Below are 16,363 nucleotides of genomic sequence, written 5' to 3'. Positions count from 1 at the left end.
GGCAGACATCAGGTCTGACTGTGGCCCCGCCCACCAACTCCAGTTATACACCACAGCACAGGGGAAGTGCCCTGCAGGACCTCACCACTCCAGTGACTACAATGACCAAGCGGAAGAATTCCCCTCAGAAGAATCCCCAGGAAATAACAACAGCTAATGAACTGATCAAAAAGGATTTAAATAATATAACAGAAAGTGAATTTAGAATAATAGTCATAAAATTAATCGCTGGGCTTGAAAACAGTATAGAGGACAGCAGAGAATCTCTTGCCACAGAGATCAAGGGACTAAGGAACAGTCACGAGGAGCTGAAAAGCACTTTAAACGAAATGCAAAACAAAATGGAAACGACGACAGCTCGGATTGAAGAGGCAGAGGAGAGAATAGGTCAACTAGAAGATAAAGTTATGGAAAAAGAGGAAACTGAGAGAAAGAGAGATAAAAAAATCCATGGGTATGAGGGGAAAAGTAGAGAACTAAGTGATACACTAAAAAGAAATAATAAACGCATAGTTGGTATCCCAGAGGAGGAAGAGAGAGGGAAAGGTGCTGAAGGGGTACTTGAAGAAGTAATAGCTAAGAACTTCCCTAAACTGGGGAAGGAAAAAGGCATTGAAATCCAAGAGGCACAGAGAACTCCCTTCAAACGTAACTTGAATCGATCTTCTGCACGACATATCATAGTGAAACTGGCAAAATACAAGGATAAAGAGAAAATTCTGAAAGCAGCAAGGGATAAACGTGCCCTCACATATAAAGGGAGACCTATAAGACTCGTGACTGATCTCTCTTTTGAAACTTGACAGGCCAGAAAGAATTGGCACGAGATCTTCAGTGTGCTAAACAGAAAAAATATGCAGAAAAAATATAGAAGGAGAGAGAAAGGTCTTCCCAAACAAACAAAAACTGAAGGAATTTGTCACCACTAAACCAGCCCTACAAGAGATCCTAAGGGTGACCCTGTGAGACAAAGTCCCAGAGACATCACTACAAGCATAAAACATACAGACATCACAATGACTCTAAACCCGTATCTTTCTATAATCACACTGAATGTAAATGGATTAAATGCGCCAACCAAAAGACATAGGGTATCAGAATGGATAAAAAAACAAGACCCATCTATTTGCTGTCTACAAGAGACTCATTTTAGACCTGAGGACACCTTTAGATTCAGAGTGAGGGGATGGAGAACTATTTATCATGCGACTGGAAGCCAAAAGAAAGCTGGAGTAGCCATACTTATATCAGACAAACTAGACTTTAAATTAAAGGCTGTAACAAGAGATGAAGAAGGACATTATATAATAGTTACAGGGTCTATCCATCAGGAAGAGCGAACAATTATAAATGTCTATGCGCCGAATACCGGAGCCCCCAAATATATCAAACAATTACTCATAAACATAAGCAACCTTATTGATAAGAATGTGGTAATTGCAGGGGACTTTAACACCCCACTTACAGAAATGGATAGATCATCTAGACACACGGTCAATAAAGAAACAAGGGCCCTGAATGAGACATTGGATCAGATGGACTTGACAGATCTATTTAGAACTCTGTATCCCAAAGCAACAGAATATACTTTCTTCTCGAGTGCACATGGAACATTCTCCAAGATAGATCATATACTGGGTCACAAAACAGCCCTTCATAAGTTTACAAGAATTGAAATTATACCATGCTTACTTTCAGACCACAATGCTATGAAGCTTGAAATCAACCACAGAAAAAAGTCTGGAAAACCTCCAAAAGCATGGAGGTTAAAGAACACCCTACTAACGAATGAGTGGGTCAACCAGGCAATTAGAGAAGAAATTAAAAAATATATGGAAACAAACGAAAATGAAAATACAACAATCCAAACGCTTTGGGACGCAGCAAAGGCAGTCCTGAGAGGAAAATACATTGCAATCCAGGCCTATCTCAAGAAACAAGAAAAATCCCAAATACAAAATCTAACAGCACACCTAAAGGAAATAGAAGCAGAACAGCAAAGGCAGCCTAAACCCAGCAGAAGAAGAGAAATAATAAAGATCAGAGCAGAAATAAACAATATAGAAACTAAAAAATCTGTAGAGCAGATCAACGAAACCAAGAGTTGGTTTTTTGAAAAAATAAACAAAATTGCCAAACCTCTAGCCAGGCTTCTCAAAAAGAAAGGGAGATGACCCAAATAGATAAAATCATGAATGAAAATGGAATTATTACAACCAATCCCTCAGAGATACAAACAATTATCAGGGAATACTATGAAAAATTATATGCCAACAAATTGGACAACCTGGAAGAAATGGACAAATTCCTAAACACCCACATGCTTCCAAAACTCAATCAGGAGGAAATAGAAAGCTTGAACAGACCCATAACCAGTGAAGAAATTGAATCGGTTATCAAAAATCTTCCAACAAATAAGAGTCCAGGACCAGATGGCTTCCCAGGGGAGTTCTACCAGACGTTTAAAGCAGAGATAATACCTATCCTTCTCAAGCTATTCCAAGAAATAGAAGGGGAAGAAAAACTTCCAGACTCATTCTATGAAGCCAGTATTACTTTGATTCCTAAACCAGACAGAGACCCAGTCAAAAAAGAGAACTACAGGTCAATATCCCTGATGAATATGGATGCAAAAATTCTCAATAAGATACTAGCAAATCGAATTCAACGGCATATAAAAAGAATTATTCACCATGATCAAGTGGGATTCATTCCTGGGATGCAGGGCTGGTTCAACATTCGCAAATCAATCAACATGATATACATCACATTAACAAAAAAAAAGAGAAGAACCATATGATCCTGTCAATCGATGCAGAAAAAGCCTTTGACAAAATTCAGCACCCTTTCTTAATAAAAACCCTTGAGAAAGTCGGGATAGAAGGAACATACTTAAACATCATAAAAGCCATTTATGAAAAGCCCACAGCTAACATCATCCTCAACGGGGAAAAACTGAGAGCTTTTTCCCTGATATCAGGAACACGACAGGAATACCCACTCTCACCGCTGTTGTTTAACATAGTGCTGGAAGTTCTAGCATCAGCACTCAGACAACAAAAGGAAATCGAAGGCATCAAAATTGGCAAAGATGAAGTCAAGCTTTCGCTTTTTGCAGATGACATGATATGATACATGGAAAATCTGATAGACTCCACCAAAAGTCTGCTAGAACTGATACATGAATTCAGCAAAGTTGCAGGATACAAAATCAATGTACAGAAATCAGTTGCATTCTTTTTTTTTTTTCAATGTTTATTTATTTTTGGGACAGAGCAGACAGAGCATGAACGGGGGAGGGGCAGAGAGAGAGAGAGAGACATAGAATCGGAAACAGGCTCCAGGCTCTGAGCCATCAGCCCAGAGCCCGACGCGGGGCTCGAACTCACAGACCGCGAGATTGTGACCTGGCTGAAGTCGGACGCTTAACTGACTGCGCCACCCAGGCGCCCCCAGTTGCATTCTTAAACACTAACAATGAAGCACCAGAAAGACAAATAAAGAAACTGATCCCATTCACAACTGCACCAAGAAGCATAAAATACCTAGGAATAAATCTAACCAAAGATGTAAAAGATCTGTATGCTGAAAACTATAGAAAACTTATGAAGGTAATTGAAGAAGATTTAAAGAAATGGAAAGACATTCCCTGCTCATGGATTGGAAGAATAAATATTGTCAAAATGTCAATACTACCCAAAGCTATCTACACATTCAATGCAATCCCAATCAAAATTGCACCAGCATTCTTCTCAAAACTAGAACAAGGAATCCTAAAATTCATATGGAACCACAAAAGGCCCCGAATAGCCAAAGTAATTTTGAAGAAGAAGACCAAAGCAGGAGCCATCACAATCCCAGACTTTAGCCTCTACTACAAAGCTGACATCATCAAGACAGCATGGTATTGGCACCAAAACAGACACATAGACCAATGGAATAGAATAGAAACCCCAGAACTAGACCCACAAACGTATGGCCAACTCATCTTTGACAAAGCAGGAAAGAACATCCAATGGAAAAAAGACAGTCTCTTTAACAAATGGTGCTGGGAGAACTGGACAGCAACATGCAGAAGGTTGAAACTAGACCACTTTCTCACACCATTCACAAAAATAAACTCAAAACGGATAAAGGACCTGAATGTCAGACAGGAAACCATCAAAACCTTAGAGGAGAAAGCAGGAAAAGACCTCTCTGACCTCAGCCGTAGCAATCTCTTACTCGACACATCCCCAAAGGCAAGGGAATTAAAAGCAAAAGTGAATTACTGGGACCTTATGAAGATAAAAAGCTTCTGCACAGCAAAGGAAACAACCAACAAAACTAAAAGGCAACCAACGGAATGGGAAAAGATATTTGCAAATGACATATCGGACAAAGGGCTAGTATCCAAAATCTATAAGGAGCTCACCAAACTCCATACCCGAAAAACAAATAACCCAGTGAAGAAATGGGCAGAAAACATGAATAGACACTTCTCTAAAGAAGACATCCGGATGGCCAACAGGCACATGAAAAGATGTTCAGCGTCGCTCCTTATCAGGGAAATACAAATCAAAACCACACTCAGATATCACCTCACGCCAGTCAGAGTGGCCAAAATGAACAAATCAGGAGACTATAGATGCTGGAGAGGATGTGGAGAAATGGCAACCCTCTTGCACTGTTGGTGGGAATGCAAATTGGTGCAGCTGCTCTGGAAAGCAGTGTGGAGGTTCCTCAGAAAATTAAAAATAGACGTACCCTATGACCCAGCAATAGCACTGCTAGGAATTTATCCAAGGGATACAGGAGTACTGATGCATAGGGGCACTTGTACCCCAATGTTTATAGCAGCACTCTCAACAATAGCCAAATTATGGAAAGAGCCTAAATGTCCATCAACTGATGAATGGATAAAGAAATTGTGGTTTATATACACAATGGAGTACTACATGGCAATGAGAAAGAACGAAATATGGCCCTTTGTAGCAACGTGGATGGAACTGGAGAGTGTGATGCTAAGTGAAATAAGCCATACAGAGAAAGACAGATACCATATGGTTTCACTCTTATGTGGATCCTGAGAAACTTAACAGAAGACCATGGGGGAGGGGAAGGAAAAAAAAAAGAGTTTAGAGTGGGAGAGAGCCAAAGCATAAGAGACTCTTAAAAACTGAGAACAAACTGAGGGTTGATGGGGGGTGGGAGGGAGGGGAGGGTGGGTGATGGGTATTGAGGAGGGCACCTTTTGGGATGAGCACTGGGTGTTGTATGGAAACCAATTTGACAATAAATTTCATATATTAAAAAAAGAAAAAACGAAACACAAAATTAACATATGAATCAGCAATTGCACTTCTGTGCTTTTATCTTTAGGAAATGAATACTTACGTACACATGTCTATAGCAGCTTTATTCATAACTGGAATCAGCACAAATGTCCTTCTACTGGTGCATGCTTAAACAAACAGAGGAACATCCATGGCATGGAATACTGCTCAGAAATAAAAAACAGAAGTCGGAGCAATTGATACACAGAATAACCTGGATGAGCCTCAGTGAAAAAAAGCCAATTTCTAATGATTCCAGTAACATTGCATTTATGAAATGACAAATTACAGATATGGAGAAAATATAGTGGCTGCCAGAACTTAAGGGAAAGATAAGGGCAAGAGAGAAATGGGTTTGCTGATAAAAGGGCAACATGAGAATCCTTGCCATGAAGTTATTCTGTATCCTGCCTGCATCCATGTCAATAACCTGTTAATGTACTATAGTTTGTAACGTGTTACATTTGAGAAACTGGGCAAAGGGTACATGGAATCTTTAGGTAGTATTTCTTACAACTATCTAACAGTTTTAGTTAGTACTTTTAGTTTTCATGAGCTTAATCATATATGCAAATATTTTTGCATCTGTCTTTTAAATATGTATTGTTCATTTCTGTCATGTTGGACTGTATTGACAGAAACTGCCAAAGCACAATGAAATAACAGGTATGAAGAATATTTTTGCCATCTTGTTTTAATAAGAACATATCTAGTATTTCCCCTTTTGGTATATGCATGTTTTTATTTGTTTTTATTTTTTAAATTTAAATTCAAGTTAGTTAATATACAATGTAGTCTTGGATTCAGGAGTAGAACCCAGTGATTCATCTCTTAAACATGACACCCAGTGCTCATCCCCAAAAGTGCCTTCCTTAATGCCCATCACCCATTTAACCCATCCCCTCACCTGCCCCCTCCAGCAACCCTCAGTTTGTTCTCTGCCTTTAAGAGAATCTTATGGCTTTCATTATTTAAATAGATATAGATTCTATAAGCCCTTATCTGCAATTACAAAATCCAAACAGCTTTGGAAACTGAGCATTTTCCCCTGAGTTTGGGCCCTAATAAACTGATCTTTAACACACCCTAGATTAAACAGAATATCAGCTACAAACATGAAACTAAAAGCCAAAAACCCTAACTCTCAACTCGGTGCTCCTATGATGTCAGGGAATTAAGAAATGTGACCTACATGGTATCAGGAGATAAAGGAAGAAACAATCTGGCATTGTTGAGTCCCTATCATGTTCTACACACTTGATACATCTCATAACATTTACTTCTCTCAGCAACTCTGTGAGGTACATTAATCCCATTTTACAGATTAAGAATCTAAGGCTCAAAGATGTTAAATAAACTGCCCAAGATTTCATGACTGAGCTAGGATATAAAGCCAGACTGACTTGGCCCAAAGCTAAAGCGTTTCCTTTGAACAGGAACATGGCATGATAGAAAGGAGTGGAGACTGACAAGCGGGAGGAAAGGGGAGAAACTATGAGGTTGTAGGGTATTTATTGTGACCACTTCTTCATGGAACTTTCCTGATAAACTTCTTTTTCCTAACTTTCCCAAACATATATTTTTCGTCTGTACCAGTCTTTTTTTGTTTGTTTGTTTGTTTTGGTCTCTTGGGCTCCTGCATCAAAGCCATCCCAAGGCCTCAGAAGGAGTAGGGCAAAAGGGGACCATAAGAGGGAGGTGCAAGATAAAAGCACCTTTCCTGATTTGGCAGTATTCTCTGATCATCAGAGGAAGAGAAGATGGAGTCTCTACACTATCTTTCTTTGTCCTGATGCATCAAATTTCTTTTATACATATTCCCTAGTCCTTTCCTAACCAGCCTGGTCATCTTAGGAGGACTCTGAGGGAAAGACATCCAAATAAAGTGAGTGTATTCTATTACCTGCTTCATTCCTCTTCAAGTGGTCAATTTCCCCATGTTTTCTTTCTGTCTAATACATTTCTCTTCCTGTTACTGTCTACGCCTAATAAAACCCAAACTCCTATCAGTATTTTCCACATCTGGTCCATCCTAATCCTCAGACTGATAGTGCTTTCTACATGTTTTCCACTCATAGCTGGTTTCTTTATTTATTTGTAATGTGCCTGGCCTCCTTAAAGCTTTTATAATCTTCCATTCATAGTCAACTCTTTCTAAGTTATAGATATATTTGCCTTATCTTCTTTCATTGGATCTTTTGTTTATATAGCAAATTTATCCTACCCAAATATGCTCTATATTATCTACAGAAATTCTAACCTCTTTGCACATAATCTAACTTTCTTATGTTTTATCTGGTTCCTGCAGGTCTACTCATTCTTCTACATTTGATGTTTGTTTTCCTTATATATTATTCCAATTCTGTCAAGTTTTCTGGTAATCCATTTAAATTCTCTACTCCTGATCATTTCCAAACAATTCCTTTTTACATCATGCCTTCTTTAGCCCATTCCTATGATCTGCAATTCATCAGTTCTGCCTGTATCATACCTTTCTCCATTTTCCCATCCATCCATACAACCATTTACCTTTACTAATAGCCATAATACCTTTACTAAAGCCGAGCTTATAATAGGAGCTATTGTCAAAAGGAGAGACAGATATATCAGTAAATAATCTATGTCTAGAAATATGGGTAGTTTTGGAACATGGTAACTAACAAACTGAAACATGAGGGATAAACAATAATTTCTAGGATTAGGGATAGGTATTTTTGATAGAAAGAAGAGTATGTGCAAATTCCAGAGTTAGAGAACATCATGTCACACTTAGAAAAAGGGAAATATGGGCAATGACTGGATTATTGTAGGACAGTTAAAAGGAAGTATATTTGGGGCTTATTTTGTATGTATTTTCCCCAAATTGGATGCATTTGGTGCCAGTGATATGGCCATACTTCTACATAAAATCTCACTCTAGAAACAAATGGCATTTAGATTTATGAGGGTTGAGACCAGAAGAAGAAAGATCAGGTAATAAGATACTGAAATAGCTAAACTGAGAAATAACAAGGACCTGATGGGCATAAGCGACTGGGGGGAAGGCAGTAGAAATAGGACAGGAGAGAAGGACAGACATGAGAGATAATTAAAGAAGAAGTTAAGATATAACTTAGATTAGTTGTGAGTGAGATGTGGGTTTGGGATGGGGAGAATAAATATGTAGGAGACTTTCAGATCTCTGGTATAGGTGACTGCATGGAAACTAATGTTATTAACTGTGATAAAGGAATAACAGGCTTAGGAAATATTTTTCTAGACATTTTGTATTTGAGGGACCCATGGGACACTAAGAGAATTATGTCCACTCCTTGCTATACCATTAAGGACATCTGAGGCACTTTGGCATAAAGTTCTTCCTGTACATCCACCTGAATAATGGCAGCAGTGATATAGATAGTGAAATAATTGCTAGGCTTTCACAGGCTCTAATGGGAACAGTAATGGAGGAACCTCACCAAACAAGTGTTAGGTGAAAGAAAGAAAGAAGGACAATTAATGCCTCTATGTGGAGATGCCACAAAAGCCAAGATTTGAAGGTTAATTCGGAGCTGGCCACCCTTATACAGATTGCAGCATAAGCAAAGGTACAGAGGTAATAAGCATGCTGTAAAACTTTTTTAGTGTTTATTTATATTGGAGAGAGAGAGACAGAGCGTGAGTCGGGGAGGGGCAGAGAGAGATGGAGACACAGAATCTGAAGCAGGCTCCAGGCTCTAAGCTGTCAGCATAGAGCCTGACCCAGGGCTCAGAACTCACAAGCTGTGAGATCATGACCTGAGCCAAAGTCGGACACTTAACTTACTGAGCTACCCAGACATTGGCCCTCCCAGATGTGATAATCATGTGGTATACCAAGAGCTGCAAGGTATAAAATACAATGTAGTATGTGACAAGAGACAAGGTTTTGGTAATAGACGTGCATATCATGAGGTACTTATGTGCCTCGTTAAATAGTTGAATGTTATTGTGTAGGCAGTGGGATACTATGAAAGGATTTTAAGTAGGGAAATGAAATGGTCAGATTTGAGCTTCAGGGAGAGACTACAGGCAGTGAGACCAATTAGGAGCCCACATGTGAGAGGCTGACTTTTTGTTTTTAGCATGCAGAGCATCAAATATGAGGATAGAGAAGATTAAAGGATAAGCGGGAAGATCTGAGGCCAAGAGGGTTAAATGCACAACAAATAGTATATGAGGCAGGTATTGAGGAGAAAGGATCAAGGGTAAGGATATGAATGTAATTGTAATTGTACAATTACAATTGTAATTTTTAGGTTCCCTTTTATGAAGCTGGTACCTGGTATAATGGCAGGCATAGGAGTTTAAATTTTCAAGAATGAGAAGATGAAGATATGTCCCCACCACTAGACTGTAAGCCACTTAAAGACTTAGTAAGTCTCTTGTTTGCCTTTTATGTGCTAAAACTTTTAGTCTGTATGAGGTAAAGGATGTGTTAACTAACTTTATTGTGGTAAATATTTCACAATATATACCTGTATCAAATTGTCACATAGTATACCTTAAGCTTACACAATGTTCTATGGCAATTATCTCTCAACAAAGCTAGAAAAAAGTCATTAGCAGATTGAAGTTTGATATATGAAGTTTGATATTGTTCTCAGAGGAACGAGCTTGAAACTAAAAAGTAAGGAAACTCCTTAAGGGAAATAGCACCCTGATGTTTAGCTGACTCTCTCCTATTCTCCTTTCTAATCTCTGTACTCCCTTCCAATGTATGACCATATCGAGACAGTAGGGTGACAATAACCCCATGTGACTATGTCTGCTTCTGTTGCACATCAAATCCAGAAGAGGCTTGAAATTTTGAAAGGGCAAATTTTATTTTTGATACAAAAGTAAACAAAGAGAGTACTCTACTGAATGTATGCTTTTTTATTGGTCTTGTTACTGGCAAAATAATTAAACAAAGAGGCCATTAGATTGAGATGCTCTCACGCCTTGGTTGCCTACTTATTAAGCAAACCAAAACTTAAGCTAGAGTCAATTATAAATGTGTTCATATCCAAGAAAACAAAATTTAAGAACAACCAATCACAAACAGCCAAGGAAATTTTCCCAAGTAAGGCAACCACTTAAATGTAGCTAATCAAATAATGCCCTTGCCTTTCTTCTGAGTCTGCTCTATAGAAGTCTTTCCATTAGCTTCTGTCAATAGAGCAGTTTACTGCTTTCCATTTGGTGCTGCCCAATTTAAATCAATGTTTCTCAAATAAACCCTTGAAACTTTCAATATGCCTCAGTTTAATTTTTGACAATACTCTAGAAGGGGGCTACTCTCATTCCAAGAGAGCACAACTTTCAGAACTGATGGGATTCTCAGTATTTCTACCTTCCAGAATACCTTCCTAATATAATTTCAAGGTGCATCCCAAATCCTCCTCTAAGTGCAGGTTTTGTAGAAGTTTCAATCCAGAGATGTTGTGACTTCTTGGGTTCTACAATGTTCCTTCTTTCTTGTAGTATGGAGTTGCTTCTGTAGCTGAGCCCCAAAGATCCTCTCCCCTGGATATAAATCCAGGACGGGTCGTATAGTCCCTCCTTTGTGTTGCCTGAATATTTTCGAAGCTCTGAGGTCCTGACTTCCTGGTTCCATCTCTTACTATCTGTGTGACCTGGAACATGTTACTTAATCTCTTTATGCCTCGGTTTTCTTAGATGTTAAGTGGCGTTAAAATCATACTAACTCACAGCGTTCTTCTGAAAATTAAGTGAATTAATATCTGCAAATATTTTAAAACAATGTCCATACAATTAATGCATAGCAAATACTCAATTGTGTTACATGTTTAGTACTGTTATTCCTCCATTGTGTAACTTATTTCCTCAAAACAGAGTCACAATCTAGCTCACAAACTCTCACTTTAGGGCAGCCTAGACTCTTTTACTACTATATTTGGTTTTGATCTATATTCTTCAGTAACCAACTAGTGTCACTTTTACAAGTGTTTATCAGTATATTCTTCTCCAAGGGCCCGAACAGACTCTGACCCTATTCCCAGTATGAAGTAGCTCATTTTTGTTTACTTTTGTCTTAGCTCTTTTCCAGATTACAACAGAAAGTGACGTCCTCAGTTTAGTGATGAATCACATGCACACAAACATTCTGTCAATATAAACCCACCACAAGAAAGCCTGGGTTCTTGTTGCTGCCTCCTGAAGGCCCTCTGTTCTCTCTCCTAAAGATCAGTGGGCAAGACTGACAGTATGGAGCAGAGGAATCAGAGTGGGAGGGTGAGTTTGTGTTGCTGGGCTTCCCGGCTCCTGCGCCACTGCGGGCACTTTTATTCGCCCTTTCTCTGCTGGCCTATGTGTTGGTGCTGACTGAAAACACACTCATCATTATGGCAATTAGAAACCACCCCACCCGTCACAAACCCATGTACTTCTTTCTGGCTAATATGTCCTTCTTGGAGATCTGGTATGTTACTGTAACTATTCCCAAGATGTTAGCTGGATTTGCTGGGTCCAAACAGAGCCAGGGACAGCTAATCTCCTTTGAGGGCTGCATGACACAGCTCTATTTTTTCCTGGGACTGGGCTGCACTGAATGTGTCCTTCTTGCTGTTATGGCCTATGATCGCTATGTGGCCATCTGCCATCCTCTCCACTATGCTGTCATTGTCAGCGGTCAGCAGTGTGTGCAGCTTGCAGCTGGCTCCTGGGCTGGAGGTTTTGGTATCTCCATGGTCAAAGTTTTTCTCATTTCTTGCCTCTCTTGCTGTGGACCCAACATCATCAACCACTTTTTCTGTGATGTCTCCCCATTACTCAATATTTAATGTACTGACATGTCAACAGCAGAGCTTACAGACTTTGTTCTGGCCGTTTTTATCCTGCTGGGGCCACTCTCTGTCACCGGGGCCTCCTATATGGCCATCACTGGTGCTGTGGTATGAATTCCCTCGGCTGCTGGGCGCCATAAAGCCTTTTCCACCTGTGCCTCTCACCTCACTGTTGTGATCATCTTCTATGCAGCCAGTATCTTCATCTACGCGCGGCCAAAGGCACTCTCAGCTTTTGACACCAACAAGCTGGTTTCTGTACTCTATGCTGTCGTTGTACCTTTGCTCAGCCCCATCATTTACTGCTTACGCAATCAGGAGGTCAAGAGAGCCCTACGCCATACACTACACCTATACCAGGGCCAGGATGCTAAGCGCAGGAAAGCAAGCAGAGATGGGTAGAAAATGCTCTTAAACTTGGCCTCTATATCTTCTATGAAGTCCAGAGGAGTTCTTATGCCCTAAATTAGGGACTAGGGCTCAAAAACACCACCATGGAACTAATCCAGAAGGAAGAAGAGGGATGGATTGCAAGCTGGCAGCTGGATTTCTGCAGGACAGCACTGTAAATACGTGTTAGAATGTTCCATGTTATCTACTCTATTGTAATTTACATAGAACAGGTTCATGAATCATGCATCCTGATGGGATGAGAAGGATTGCCTCTGAGCAGAAGACTGACTGCACTTCAATATTTAAATAAGCAAACAAATGCAGAACTAATATCTCTCTAAATGGCCTTTCCTGGGTTTGCTCTTTGTCTTAGTTCTGTGGCTGAAGGTCATGTAGAGAAGGAAAGCAGAAGGAGGAAGCCATTCAAGGAAGCACAGACTTCATTATGGAATAGAATTAGGAGACTTCTGGTTAATCTCTTCTAGCTGCAAACCACTGACGATAGCTTATGAGGTAGCAGAGGTCCAGGTGATTATTTTAGTATGAATTACAAGGCAAGCAGATAGGAAACTGAGAAGTTTTGTGTTAGCAACATGTCACCTAGTGGACTGCAGGTATTTCTATATCCATTTCCTGATTTACCTAGGTCAGTGCACACACCAAGCTAGTGACTAAGTGCACTTATTTAATAAATCTGTTTTACCAATTTACTATAAGCTTATACTTATACATTAGTGGAATACTATGTAGATCTTAAAATACCATGATCTACATAGAGCTAATGACAGAAATATTCTCAGTATAATAAATCAAAATATTAAGTTATGTAACAGCATCAAAAGTATTAGGAATACAAATGGAAAAGGAAGATGTGAGATAGATTTACACACACGCACACTCACACACACACACACACACACACACTGAAATATTACTCAGCCTTAAAAAGGATAAGATGTGTCATTTGCAACAATATGGATGGACCTCGAGGGCATTCATTACTCTAAGTGAAATAAGTCAGAATAAGTAAGCTAATACCATATGATTTCACTCATATGTGGAATCTAAAAAAACAAATGAATAAACAAACAAAAAGCAAGATCAGACCCATTAACACACAGAACAAACTGACAGTTGCCAGAAGGGAGGAAGGTATGGGATGGGCAAAATGGGTGAAGAGGAGTGGAAGATACAAGCTTTCCATTATGGAGTGAATAAGTCACAGGAATAAAAAGCACAGGATAGGGAATATAGTCAATGATATTGTAATAGTGATGTAGTGAGACAAATGGTAGCTACACTTGTGGTAAGTGTAGCATAACATATAGAGAAGTTGAATTACTGTGTACATCTGGCACATAGGAGTCCAATAACTATTGAGTAAGAAAATTTAAAAAGAAAACATATCTATGGAGGGAAAATAAAGCAGGAAATCCTGTATGCATTTGTCTTAGTTAATTTGCTCTGAGATACTCACTTATGTTCAGTGAAAGGATTACCTCTTGGGGAAAGACTAAGAGTCTTGCTTCCACACCTTTTCTGAGACCATGTAGGGTCTTCATTATACCATGGGTCTTGGAGCAGATTGGTAGTACTAGCCCAAGACATGGTCACTAAATGCACAGTCAGGGATGTGAAAATGGCCCTCTGTTTTCATGTACAGGTGAAGGGTTCCCTCTGGGCCAGCAGAGCTCATTTACTGACAGAAGAAAGCAGAGGTGGAAGGCCAGGAATCATACCTAGGGGATTTATTAAAATCCTATCTCCTAGACTAGGATTTCCAGTGAGAGAATACGTCAGCTGGGGAGAGATTTCCCTTTAAAAAAAGTTTCTGGGGAGGAGAGGGAGATCAAAGTCATTGTCCTCACACAGGAAGGCAAAAGAACCACCCCCAAAACAGGGCCCTGGCTCACTGTGGCCCTCAGGGAAAGTGAGGCCAGTCATTTTAGGTTCTCCTTTTGGGTTTTCTCATATCCCCTTCCTTGGATTTTTCCTTTATTCAGCTTTTCCTTCAGAGCCCAATAGGAGTGGAAGCATTTTTAAAAGCCTAAGCAGTGACCTCAGCCTGACAATTGTTTGAGGGCTAGAAAAATTCCTTTACAGGGTGACTGATCAGAGAAGCAGGCTGTCCTAACTCCTCACACAAGAGAGGAGACAGGCAACCTCTTATTCCTACATGACTCTTCTCTCAGTAGTATTGGCCATTCAGAGACAAGGCTACCCATTCCCAGAGAAGGTCTGCCAAGCCAGAGAAGGCCCTGACTCACTGACCTCCATACCTCCTCACAGCAGATACTTTCCCAAATTCTGGCAAAATCCACTTTATTCACCAATTTCTATCTGCACTCCTTGGCTCCCTCATATAAGCTATTACATCTTGCAGTAAAATTTACCAGCAGTGTCTCCTGTCCATCTGAGGTAAGGACTTTATCTTTGGGAGATATGGCTTCCAGGCCATAAAAATAATAATAATAATTAATAATAATTAATAATAATAATAATAATTAAGGACAAGGATTTTTTAAAAAAACTTAATGTTTATTTTTGAGAGAGAGAGAGAGACAGTGTGAGCAGGGGAACGGCAGAGAGAGAGGGAGACACAGAATCCGAAGCAGGCTCCAGGCTCTGAGTCACCCAGGCACCCAGGGCTAGGAATTTTGAATATGGGTCTGGAATGTGTTGAGCTGGATAATGTAAGTCAGATGACAAAAATAAATACGTAGATAATACAGAATATTGTAATATTGTCATTGTGATGCATAAGTTACTTTTAATTCTAGTATAGATGCTAAAACTATGCACTTTGCAGGAGAAAACAGTCCCTCAGTTTTTTCCCGCTAAGTCAATACCTCTTTCCTTCTATCTATCTCATTCATCTATACACACTGAGAAAATGGACTTCTCATTCTTATGGGATTTTCTGGTTCCTTAAACACTCTCAATTCTTCTATTTATCACCTCCCAAACTGGCTTTTCTTGATTTATTTCCATTGCAAATATCTAGCCAATCACCAATGATTATTGTTTCTGCCTCCAACATGTGTTTATTATATATGTGCTATTTTCCTGATCCATCTTACCTGGATGACCACAATCACTTCTGGACATATCTTTGTTGTTGTTCCAAGTTTGTATTTAAATTCTAGCTAATATATAGTGTAATATTGGTTTCAGGAGTAGGATTTAATGATTCATCACTTCCATATAATTCACTCTTGTCCATCTTCTACCCATTACTCCTTCAACTATAACCCTACAACTATAAGGGTTACTTTAAAACTTTTTTAGTGTTCACTTATTTTTGAGAGAGAGCCAGAATGTGAGCAGGGGAGGGGCAGAGTGAGGGAGACACAGAATTTGCAACAGGCTCCAGGCTCTGAGCTGTCAGCATAGAGCCTAACCCAGGGCTCAAACTCACAAACTATGAGATCATGACCTGAGCCAAAGTTAGATGCTTAACTGACTAAGCCACCCAGGCACTCCTAAGAGTTACTTTTAAAAATTGTCTGATGTCACACCTGTGGGGGTGGGGGGCGGTGCACTGCATTCCATATCCCCTAGAAGTACAAGCATGATTTGGAACATATCTATCTCTCCAAATTTATCTCAGTTAATACCTGCCTCATCAGTCTTCATTTAGCTTCTCAGAAATTACAAGCTGTTTTCTATTTCATAGATTCTGCATATAATGCATTATATGCTCAAGAGCCCCTTCACTCGTCTTCATTTGAATTATTTATACTCATCTATATTTTTTTTAATTTTTTTGTTAATGTTTATTTTTGAGAGACAGAGACAGAGACAGGGCACAAGGAGGAGAGGGGCAGAGAGAGGAGACACAGAATCAGA

The 16,363-nt window shown here is 39.5% G+C and overlaps 1 pseudogene; it reads left to right on the top strand.

Moving 5' to 3' along the window:
- The first annotated feature begins 11,543 nt into the window (after positions 1 to 11,543).
- On the top strand, positions 11,544 to 12,523 carry LOC122482650 (annotated as a pseudogene).
- Positions 12,524 to 16,363: the final 3,840 nt, after the last annotated feature.

Source organism: Prionailurus bengalensis, chromosome D1 (genome assembly GCF_016509475.1).
Source record: "Prionailurus bengalensis isolate Pbe53 chromosome D1, Fcat_Pben_1.1_paternal_pri, whole genome shotgun sequence".
NCBI lineage: Eukaryota > Metazoa > Chordata > Mammalia > Carnivora > Felidae > Prionailurus > Prionailurus bengalensis.
This window is presented reverse-complemented; position numbering and strand designations above follow the sequence as displayed.